Source organism: Pseudonaja textilis, chromosome 4, assembly GCF_049901715.1.
Source record: "Pseudonaja textilis isolate UNSWEBS1 chromosome 4, rPseTex1.2, whole genome shotgun sequence".
NCBI classification, from domain to species: Eukaryota; Metazoa; Chordata; class Lepidosauria; order Squamata; family Elapidae; genus Pseudonaja; species Pseudonaja textilis.
Genome location: NC_141993.1, coordinates 61,580,355 through 61,592,867, shown reverse-complemented (window position 1 = coordinate 61,592,867; position 12,513 = coordinate 61,580,355).

Sequence of the window (12,513 nt, the reverse complement as noted above, 5' to 3'; positions counted from 1 at the left end):
AGGATTTTATAAAGAATTTAGCCAAGTAGAAAGAACAAGCTATCCCTTAAGTATGAAAGCAATAGCAATAACACTTAGACTTATATACCACTTTATAGTGCTTTACAGCCCTCTCTAAGTGGTTTAGAGAGTTAGCATATTGCCCCCAACAATTTGGGTCCTCATTTTATCCACCTTGGAAGGATGGAAGGCTGAGTCAACCTTGAGCCTGGTGGGATTCGATCTGCCAAATTACAGGCAGTCAACAACCAGCAGAAGTAGCCTGCAGTATTGCACTCTAACCACTGCACCACTGAGGCTCTTCATGAGGAGTCATTCAACCACCAGTTAAAATTATAATGTTTAATTAAAATATTATATGGAAAAAATAACAATAAAAAGTATGTTTACAAAAACTGAAAATAAACATTGAGTGCTTCATAGCTCACATTTACATTAAAATATTATAAACTATTATAAATTATGCTGATGCGGCATCATTTAGAATTTAAACTGGCATTTACAATTAATGTAAACTGGCATTTGCAGTTAGAGTTGTGTACCTAAGAGACTTAGATCAAATGGTCTGTCCATTGACAAATTAAAGTGTTTGTACTTTTAATTTATTGTGTTGATTACAATTACAGGAAGGGCTCCTACTCACTGTTGATAATGGCTTATATAATTCTCTTACTGTTTTTTAACAAGAGAAAGCATTAATTGCCTTAAAGTGAATTTTAACAATCTCCTAAAAGATTAACTACATAAAGGGCTGTAAGAGTGCCTGTGTAAGTCCAGAAGGCCACTATATAAATGCATCTTTATGCATCTAAGAGTAAAGCATGCATGTGCATACACATTCACACAATCATACACAGATATCTAAATTTTGCCAAATTTTGCTGTTCCTGTCTTCCCATTTTGAAAGGTTTCAGATGAGAACTGTGGAATACTTTAAGGCTTAGTGATCTCATGAGATTTTGGATAGTATTAAAACATATTTTTTAAAAATACTTTTATTTTTAAATTTGGGTCCTGACAGTTTGCTGACCCCTGTGCTAGTCAATGTGATTTATGGCTGGTTGCTATGTGAAGTCAGAGAGACCTGTAGTTTTAAAAAGCACAGCATGTTTTGTGAGGCAGGCTTTGTTCTTCAACTGATGTTCATGAACAAGACATCCAAAGGTTTCATTTATATATCTCAGAACTTGAATATAAAACTTGTCATCTGTGGAATTTATAAAACTAATTTTATACCAGAAATGGGACATGAAGATATTTGAACCAATCACAGCTGAAACTGAAACTACTTGATCAGCTGATACTTATGTAACAGTTACAAATAGGATATCATAGGCATGAAACTACAATCTGGAGAGTTGCAGAAGTTTAATACCATTTAAGAATAAGAAGGTTAAGTTCCACCAAATGTAGAAAGGCACATTTACAAAATGCAGACAGAGAGGTGTGGAAGCAGTACGTGGCAGACAGAGAGGTGTGGAAGCAGTACGTGGCAGACAGAGAGGTGTGGAAGCAGTACTCAAGGACATTAGCGGACCTCGCCCGAGCGCGAGACAAACGCTGAAGAAAAAGAAGAAGAAGCAGTAAGAGACTAAACTGTAAAATAAAGTTAATGTTCATCAATGTATGTACAAAATCTAGAATAATCTTTTTGTGGGTTTTTTGTTGTCTCTGAGCTTGACTGTTTTCTTGCAGATGTTTCATTGCCAAAGCAGTGCAAGAACACTATTTAGACAAGCACAAACACATTGCAGCAACCCTGAACATCATAAAAAGGAAACAGATCACTTCTGCAACATCTTCCAACAAAATAGATACTCAAACAACTTTATCAAAATCCAATATGGTACAATCAAAGCAAGCTGGGAAAAGGATAACATTGACATATATCAAAAACATTTCAGAAACCCCCAACAGACTATTACAACCACATGGCATCACTGTAGCACACAAAGCATTTTAAGTAAACCAAAAGACCCAGCAACCCGCCCCCCAAAACAGGAATCATCTACAACATACTGTAATGGTCACTGTGTGGGACACACGGGTAGGAAACTAGCAGAGTATATTCATAAACATAAGTAGTAGTCAAAAGTATGGTGAAAATTCCTTAATTTCACTACCCATGGTCAGACATAACCACTGTTTAAACTGGGAAACTGTGAGTATTCTAGACCATGCCAAACCCAAAAAAGTTTGTCACTCAGACAAATTGACAATCAACAGCATATAGAGATAAACAATATCTACATGTCTCAAAAGAGACAATTAAAAAGCCAAAGAAAACAACAAAAGACCAAAACATCTCCTTACTAGCTATCAACACTCAGATGAGCAGACATTAGTACCAAAATTAATACTAGACCAACAGCAGCTATCAATACTCCAATCAAGGAGCCACCAACTCAGACAAACAAGCTAACAATAAACAATAGCCTAATTAACGAACCATCAAAACCATTCCCACCAACACTGACAGGGCAAGCATTAGTATATAAAATGAGAGAAACCCCACAACGTTCAAGCACTAACTATTTTGGTAATGAAATCTCTGCAAAAAAAAACCCATTAAGCACAGAGAGCACCAAGGACTGCGCAGTTCAATCCTGAGCTATAAATATTCTCTCCTATCCATAATCTTTTTTGTTTTGTAACTTCAGCTAGTTTTAATTATTTCAGTTATGGTAAGATCTTCTGATGGCAGATGACACAGAAGGAAAGGTAGGATGAATAGATGAGATGAGCTATGCTGGGATTTTGAGACCATATTGGATTCTTTACGCATCTATATTTTTATTTGTCTTCCACTAACTTTCTTAACCAAAGATTTTCAACTCATGGTAATGATAATCTTCAAAACTATAAGGCTATAGTTTCTTTTCTGATTTGGCTCAAATTCATCATGGAAGATTAGCTATGACAGTTTATTCAGTGACTAAATGTTGATACTTTTGCAGGCTTAATTCATAACATAACTGTAAGCTATTGCCCTATGTTTATATTTCCCATCCATTTCTCACATTTCCAAAGCAGACTGATATGCGATCCAGCAGTTTAGTTTCCATAATTGGCATTTTTCTAAGACGAAAAGGAAACAAATTCTTTATCCTCCATACTTATTTAATTTCTGGGAAACAACAAGAAAAATAGTTAATCCACTGTTTGATCTTGGTTCCTTCTGCTAAGTGTTCATTTTTCTTTTAATCTTATTCTTTCTTTTTAATCTTCATTCATTGTCTCCATCATCACTAAAGAAATTTCTGATCCTTTAAGTATCCTATGGAAATTACATGTGGAATGGTATATCTCAAACCTTGTTTTCTTTTTTAAATCTAGAGGCATGGGCACCTAGTTCCTAAATCCAGTCAAAACTGATCCTCTGGTAGTTTTTGTATAACAGGAATGTTGTTTTAATTTCAAGGAAATTTTCACTCAGATACAAACCATTTGCAAAAACTTATCTTTCTAGTATCCCATTCTTTGTATTGTTGCATTGCTAGAGTGAATGGCACTTGCTGTGTTAAAACAAACCTGATGTAGTTAAATTTATGACTACACAACCAGGCAATAAATTTAATAAAGCAAACTCAGTATTGAAAAAGCAGTCAAGCTAAATTTTGACTATTTAAAAACACATAACAATTATCCTTCACGCTGTTTTAGACATGTACAAATTATGGCTCCGATTCACTTTTATTTATACTGAAGTATTGAAGTTTAAGCTCTTGGACCATTCAGCCTTATAATATCAAAGCTACTTCAATAACATCCAACTATTGATGCTTTAAAACATAAAAAAACTGAGATAAATACTCAGGCTTCAAAAGTCAGCATTTTTGCTAGCTAATATCTTAGTCCATTTAAAGTATTTCCAAATGGCTTGCTCCAAATGCTGCAGAAGGCATTACAATAGTGAGAAAAAGCAAGCAAAAGTAAAAATCGGTATGGCCATTGCAACTGCTTGCAACAGTCCATTCTATCAGAAACAAGCAAGCAAATAATAATTCTGTTTCCAAATGTATTTTTTTTTGTTTACCTAAGAACATATTATTACAAATATTGGTAATAGCACTGCAAACCTGTTCTGATGAAATGAGTGGCATTGAAAATATTGAGACTAGTTTACAATGGAGAAAAAAAATGTAATTCAGGCAGTTAGGAACAATGTAATGTTTCTGCACTGAGTGGTATCCATGTCTTACAAGTTTCAAAAATCACATTACAATTTCAAATCCTCAAGAACATTGTATGATGATTCTAATCTGATAAATCATAGATAGGTACATAAATTGTTGACAAATGTCAGCAAAGAGGTAAATAAAGCAAAACAAAACTCATCAAGACAATGTTTCTATGTATTGTACCTTCTTTTTAAAATTCCTCAGAACATCAGGGCTGTAAGAGCAAATTGTATTGATTCAAAAATTAACATTACTAGGAACATCCTATTCTGAATAGGCCAAAATAGTTTACAGGATTTATTATTATGATGAACTTACAAAAGAAACCATGTGTTCTTGAAAAAATATACATTTGTAATAATATTGCAAATTCTGAAGACCCAAATTTGAAGACTTAAAAACAAGATGTAGATTATTTTAGTTACAGTCTGCTAGTGGGACCCTGATTTGTGCATCATCTGGTAGATTTTTTTGCTTTCTACTTCACATACAAGCTTTTCCAGATCACTTAAAATGATGCACAGTTAGGAAACGTGCTGAGTAAAGTAAAATATGATACAAAGGAAGAGGTTTTTCCATTCAAATTTTAAAGAAAACCTCTTTTACTATATTATAATTTCCCTCAGCAATTAGGCTTTCTTGTTCCACTCGAGGAAACTTCAGAAGCTGCAGTGTGGAGGTAGAAAATGGAACATGCATCTAAAACCATATTACACAGGAAATATATATCTTCCAATCATGTAGACAGACAGACAGACAATGTGTTTCTTTTTAATTGAAACTAATCAGAAAATTTTCTTGTAGTTGATATATGCTATTTTAGTCAAGAACAAGATTTTGTAGCATATTCTTCATGCTACTTCTTTTTTTAGCTTCTTTTTTTTCTTTGGCCTTTCTTCTTTATGGTGTTGTTGTATAACTTTAAAGGCTAATTTAAAAACAAATAGTTGACATATAAGGCAATGCATTTCATCTATAAATTGTACAGTCTGCTCATATACCATTTCAGGCTTTACTTTCATCTTGTTTTTTTACAACAAACTCCTAATGACAAATGCAGACCATAGAAGTGATATTGATATACTCCGCAATCTTAGCATGTGAATTAGTCATCATACAAGCAGTTCAGGGGTCAGGCTTAAAGAAACAGGACATGGTTGGCAAAGTGCTAGTTGGCTGAGGTGTTCTCTACTTCAAAGTCTTGGAACTGGCTCCCTAGAATTCAGATCACAGGAAGAAACAGCTGGCATTGTCATTTGTGGCAGCCAAACTTTTCTACCCACCCCTCCTTGCAGCCAGATAAAGTTTCACCTCTTTGTAAAAAAAAAAACAGTTTACTTTAGAATGACTTAAGCCTGTAAAACACAATAGAAAGCCAGAATCCCCACAGCCTCCAATGTTTTGCTATTATCATGGTAGTAGTCATGACCTGTGACAACCCCAGTGAAAACAACTTAACCCTTTGCTCTTTCTTTCGCTACTTCATGTAACTCCACTTGTCACTGACAGTCAAGGGTTTCATTTTTTTTCCAGAACTATTTGCAAACACTTATCCTGGACAAGATGGCTTCCTTATCTTTGTCCACATCTCTAACTCAAGTGTTTAGAAATTGTGGCTAATGACCATGAAAGGTCATGGTCAACAAAGGCATGAGAATTTTCAGGGTCAGCTGAATATTGTGATAAAATTGTTCATAAATAACTTAGAAATGCTGTAATACACAATGCTTCCTTTGCTGTTTCATATCTTAATCAGATTTGCATGATTTTTGATTGTTAACATTCTCCCATTCCAAACAAAAGTTTTACTGAAGGTCTTCTCTTGATATCAAACAAAATATTAAATACCATCGCTACTTGAGATTCACTATATCTACCAGTCTGTCTGTCCATCTGTCTATCTAGATATCTAGCTATCATTTACTTAGCATCATTTGTCTTCTTGTCTACTGAACATCAAATGATCTCAGGGTGAGAGACAATAAATATAAAATTGAAAGCATTTTAGAATTAAGAACAAATTATATAAAGAAAAAGGAAGAATTTAATCATTATAAATACAAAGTATTGGCTACCAGCTAGAGCAAGGGTCTCCAACATTGGCAACTTTAGAACTTAAGGAGTTAGTTCACAAGTCATAAAGTTGCCAAGGTTGGAGACCCCTGAACTAGAGGCTGATTTGCCATCAGAAGGAAACCAGTGTTGGTGCCATCTTGGTTTCTGAAGGGAGAATGTCTCATACAATAATATTATATATACATACTATACCCACAATCAGTGAACTCATAGGCTCATAGACAATTATATATATATTTACATAATATTATACATATATGTATGTATGGTATTCAGCTTTGTTCAGGTATTTTCCCACGTCATTATAGTTGTGCTTTTAAAGTTGTGGCAACGTTTTGGCAGAATCTCATCTGCCATCATCAGGTTTCACAATACAGAAGCCTGATGATGGCAGATGAGATTCCGCTGAAACGTTGCTGCAATTTTAAAAGGACAACTATAATGATGTGGGAAAATACCCAAACAAAGCTGAATACCATACATATAAATATCTGTGAAAACTTAAGAATACACACACACACACACACCACAACAGCTGTTGGCAGATCTTAATAATTGGACTGAACATGAATAAAGTATTGTATGTCCAAGAAAGCTGCATTTTTGTTGATAACAGAAAACAGTGCAGTATGCTGACGTATTTAAATGTGAAAGAGATCTCAAAACTCTTGTGACATCTTAAAAAAAACCTAGCAATATCTCTGTAGAAAGATTTTTGCCATAAATCTGTTAATCTTTTAAGATGCCACAAGACTTCTGGTTTTCTACAGCAAACTACTACAGCTGTCCCTCTGGTAGTGTGAGAGATTGGTTTGAAATCATATATTAGATCTGAAGGCAAGGGAAGGGGGAGGGTAAGGAGATTTTGCCATGATGAACCAGCTTATGAATTCTGCAATCTATATCATTTTGAAGAACTTTGTAAGCTGACTTCTCAGCAAAAGCTTCCAAATCATTTTGGTTGCACCATTTTTTTTGAACAACAAAATTTAAAATGACAAGTTTTAGAATGCTGTACAGTACTTCACTTACACTCCCTTGGCTACATAGTTGTTTTGTTTTTTAATATGAGAAAGACAGTGAAGGTCAGTTTATTGTAATATGTGTATTTATGTTACCCTTTGACATTGGAACATTGTCTATCTTGTAAAATGCCATATTATCAGGTGACTGAGACACACTAAAGTGCTTTACTACATTCCTTGCTAAAATAGGAAACACTTAAGGAACCAACACACCTTCCACCCAAGGGAAAAACTCCCACTGACTGGATGTGAATGAAAGCAAGGCACTAGTTGCTCAATAAATTTGCTGCTTCCTATTTTTTCAGTGCAAATTTGGATCTCTTTGGGAAAGACAACAGCAAAATGAACCAAACAGCATTAGCATCTCTCATCGTTCAATGTGTTCTGAAAAGTCTGGAAAGAAACCTGGATACAAAGACAAATGCTACAAAGGAGAAAACACCAAAATACAAACCATATGACAATGCCTATTTTTTCATTCTCTTTGTCATGTTGTTTTACTCTTTCTTGGCATTTACTGTCTTTTTCGGTTATGTTCGCTCCAAAAAAACTATTTCAAAGAAAGATCCTTACCAGGAGTTCATTGAGGATAAGGATCGAAACAAGAAGTGGAACACGAGCCGGCCAGTGGTGATGAAATTTGACTTTGAAGAGGAGAGCATTCTTTGAAGTGCTTAAAATCAAAATGCTTTGCAAACTGTACTGGACTGTCTGTATCGTCTACATGTCAAAGGAAGGTCTGCACACATCTCCTTCAATGACATCCAATGTAATAAGGGGAAAAAAAAACAACCTAAAACAAAACAAAACCAACACTGGATAGAAGTAGGTAATGGAAAAAAAGAATATCAAAGATGGGAATTATTTCATTTTTTTGGAATATTGTTTCTTTACAGATAAGGTATTTTATATATTTTTACATTACAAAAGGAAAGAGAGGTGTCATTTTCTGAACAACTTCAAATGAAAGGACAAAGAAACGATTTTTATCCTATCTGATAAGTAGCTATATTTCCCACTGTGTCCAAAATGGATTGGTATGAATGGATTGATATAAATATATATATAAATGATTGTTATAAATGTATATATAAAATGTATGAGATCTGCAGAGAGAACTTGCAAGATCTTCCATGGATTTCTATGATTTGTGATCTTCTTCCTATAGCATCATCTGATCTGCATATTATAGGCATTTATCTTGGACTTTCTGAAATCTATTTAGTACCTGGACATTATGTTTATTGTTCTGGGAAATATTTTAAAGTAACTTTATAACATCTAATGAATCTGCTTGTGTGGAAAATGCTGTTGCTATAAGAGTTTCTTTTTCAGAATTAATAACTGATCAATAAATTTAATTTCATAGGAGGGAGAAATTCTGATAAAATATGAATGTACCCCAAATATCATTTAGTTTGCTAGAAATCCAAATACTATTTTGTTTTAGGCATAATTAAATGTAATTTGATTTACTTGTTCAGTTTTACTGTCCTTTTGATTTACTTGTTCAGTTTTACTGTCCTTTTACTGTTGTTTATTAGCATGCCAAACCCCCATAAAATATATATTTGAACAATAATTTTATTGTTTTATATGGTGAAAATGAATGTTTAGTCATTTTTTGGAAATAAATTTTTGTTTTTTTACTGTAAGTCACACTGTATATAAACATATTAATACCCTGTTCAAATTCCTTTTATAAAAATGAAACAAAATATATCTGTCTTTTTCCCTAATTTTGTTTTGTTTGGGTTTATATGGAGAAGGCAAAATAGTTGAATTTCTATTCAGTTAATGCATGATCCTTCTCAGCATTCAGGAATAAATACGGATTTATACCATTATACACGTGGATTACATCTGCACTGAAAATAATCTTTATCAAGACTTCTGATTTAAGTTGAACATTGTCTAGTTATCATACTTAGTAATTCTCAAATTCTGCACTTTTCCCTGGAATTCACTTTCACTTTGAGTAAAGAGAATTTGCTTAAGTAGTTATTTCAGAAAACATGATGTCTCACGTTTGGAATGTGGCAACCTTTCATATTTTTAGTTATTAGTGGTCAAGATGTATATGTGAATTTCATTTTTTCCTTGGAATATCATGGAAGTTTTTAAGAAGAGATTGAACAACCATTTTTCTGAAATGCTATAGGGTCTTCTACCTGAGTATGAAGAGTTGAACTAGAAGACCTCCAAAGTCCCTTCCTGTCATAGGGGACTACTAGTCCCAAAAGTGTTTATTCCAAAATGCAACTTGATTTTCTTGGGGTTTTTTTTCCTTTGAAAACATTTCCTTGTCATACAAAAAACTTTTTCAGTTATTTTTCAAATAAAAACCCAAGAAAGTCCAGTTGCCTTTTGGAAAAAGCACCCTTGGGACAACCATGATCTGGATAAATAACAGAATAATAAAGTTGGGAGGAACCTTGGTAATCTTCCAGTTTAACCTTCTGCTCTAGCAGTAGACCAGACAAGTGGCTGTTTATTCTCTTCTGAAAAGTCTCCAGTGATGAAGCACCCACAATTTCTGATTGTTGTGGAATTGATAATCTCCAAACACGTAAGGCACTCATAAAATAGATAGGTAGCTAAATGATAGATAGATAAATAGATAGATGATGGACAGACAGATTCATTCATGTTTTTATTTATTAGTTGCCTGCAGTTTTGTAAGTATCGTATATTTTTTATTAAGTACCAAGCAAAGTGACCATGATGATCTCTTCAGCTGACTTTTACAGTACAGGTAGCACAATTTAGCCAACATTTCCATTGCTAAGCAAATTGTTAAGTAGTTGCATCCTATCTTATGACCTTTTTTCCATAATTGTTTAATCAATGCTCTTGTTAAATGAATCATGTGGTTATTAAGTTTATCTAGCTTCCCCCACTGACGTTGCTTGTTGAAAGCCGGCTGAGAAGGTTACAAATGGTGGTCATATGACCACAGGACAGTGCAACCGTCATAAATACATGCCAGGTGCCAAGCACCTGAATTTTTATCATGTGACCTTGGGGATGCTGCAATGGTCATAAGTCACTTTTTTCAGTGCCATTGTAACTTTGAATGGTAACTAAACAAATGGTTTTAATTTAAGGACTACCGGTAACAGTACAGCTATAACTTCTAGAACAGATTCCTGTGCTTGAGAAACAAAATATAATCACAATTCAGTCTTATTATATCAGTATGATAAGAGAGGCATGATTTACATGTCCTATTGATTTCCATTGAAACCATGATTATAGTTGGTTAATTTCATGTGGACCCAGGCTTTGTAACTTTCCAGCTGACATCTGATTTTTAAAGTTGTTCAGATAAAAAAAGATACCTAGATAACCAAAAAGAGCAAATTATTTTCTTAGATTTTTATATAAATTTTATTTTTATAATTTCTCAATTAGAGTATTTAGTCTAAGTAATAACATTGTTTGGAGAATATTTGTTTATTTTTATGTATGTAGATGTGATTGCATGTCGTTTTGAATCTCATTTCTGAAAATATTAGTGCAAGAAAAATAATAGAAATGTTTACATACAGTGTACATAAAAGGAAAAAATGCATAAGAATCATAAGATACAACACTTAGTGATGGTCATAGGTTACTAAATAAGCAATCAAATCATACTAGGAAACAAATAAAACAATATAAATCGTAAAGATACAGGCAACAAGGTTATAGTCATAAGTAGGAGGAGTTGGTAATAGGAAGAATGAGAAGAATAGTAATACAGTCTTAGTAAATAGTTTGACAGTGTTGTGGGACAGTGTTGTGTTTAGCATAGCGATGGCATTCGGGAAAAAACTGTCATTGTGTCTAGTTGTTCTGGTGTGGAGTGCCCTATAGCATCATTTTGAGAGTAGAAGTTGAAACAATTTATGTCCAAGATATGAGGGGTCTGTAGATATTTTCACAGCGCTCTTTTTGACTCATGCAGTATACAGGTCCTCAATGGAAGGCAGGTTGGTAGCAATTGTTTTTTCTGCAATTCTAATTATCCATTGAAGTCTGTGTCTGTCTTGTTTGATTGAAGAACCAAGTGCAGATGACAGACACAATAATTCCTTTGTAGAATTACTTAAGAATCTTTATTATTAATATCTTTATTTATTAATCTCTGTAGAATCACTGACACAGATTGAATAATGAGAATTGCTACATTTTCATTATCAAAGATTTTTAGTGAAGCAAGTTATCCAGTGGTGGGATTCAATTTTTTTACTACCGGTTCTGTGGGCGTGGCTTAGTGGGTGCGACAGGAAAAGGATATTGTAAAATCTCCATTCCCATCCATTCCCATTCCATTCTAGGGGAAGGATACTGCAAAATCTCCATTCTCAATCCACTCCAGGGGAAGGTTACTGCAAAATTCCATTTCCTCCTACTAACATGTTTTCCAGCTGCGTTTTCCTGTGCAGGGCAACAAAATAAGGCCCAGCTGATCATATGGAACTCAGGAGGCAGAGAATAGATGGGAGCAGACTCAGTCAGAGGTGATATTTGCCGGTTCTCCAAACTACTCCAAATTTCCACTACCGGTTCTCCAGAACTGGTCAGAACCTGCTGAATACCATCTCTGAAGTTATCTCTCAGGTTGTTCTGAAGCCAAATAGGGTAGCTTTGATTAGCTTCAAGGACTGGAGTTTGGGTCACTTCACATGGGGAATTGTTATTGTGGTGGCTTCCCTATTTTGCTTTTTCTTTCCACATAGGAAGTATATGACATTTCCAAAGAAAGCATTATGCTGATGTTAGGATGTCTGGGTTAGTGGCTTAACATTTCGAATGGCCTAATAGAACATTGTTACAAAGTCCTTCACTTACACTGAGATTACCCAAAAAAGATGAAAGAAGTGTGGTACAATTGACACAATTTGATATTGCATGAAAACTAGATTTTATCATGCAATAGAATTGTTCTCTGCATGTGCAGTCAGTCAGGTATACAGAGAAAGGTAGATGATCTTGATGGAGGTCTGGAAGCTTCATTACCAAGGCAAGAAGGGATACAATGTTTTTAAAATCTAGAATGTCCAGATAATTTTGATAAATGGATCCATCAGTTCCCCAATTCATTGAATTACAAGAAGGAGGAGATACAATAGAATCTGATTTTCAAGATTCTGTTGTTATAACAAGTATCAATAAATTAAATTTAGCCTTCCGGTGGAATATAGCTGGTACAGAATACAGCTGCTAAGTAGCAATGGGTGTATCCT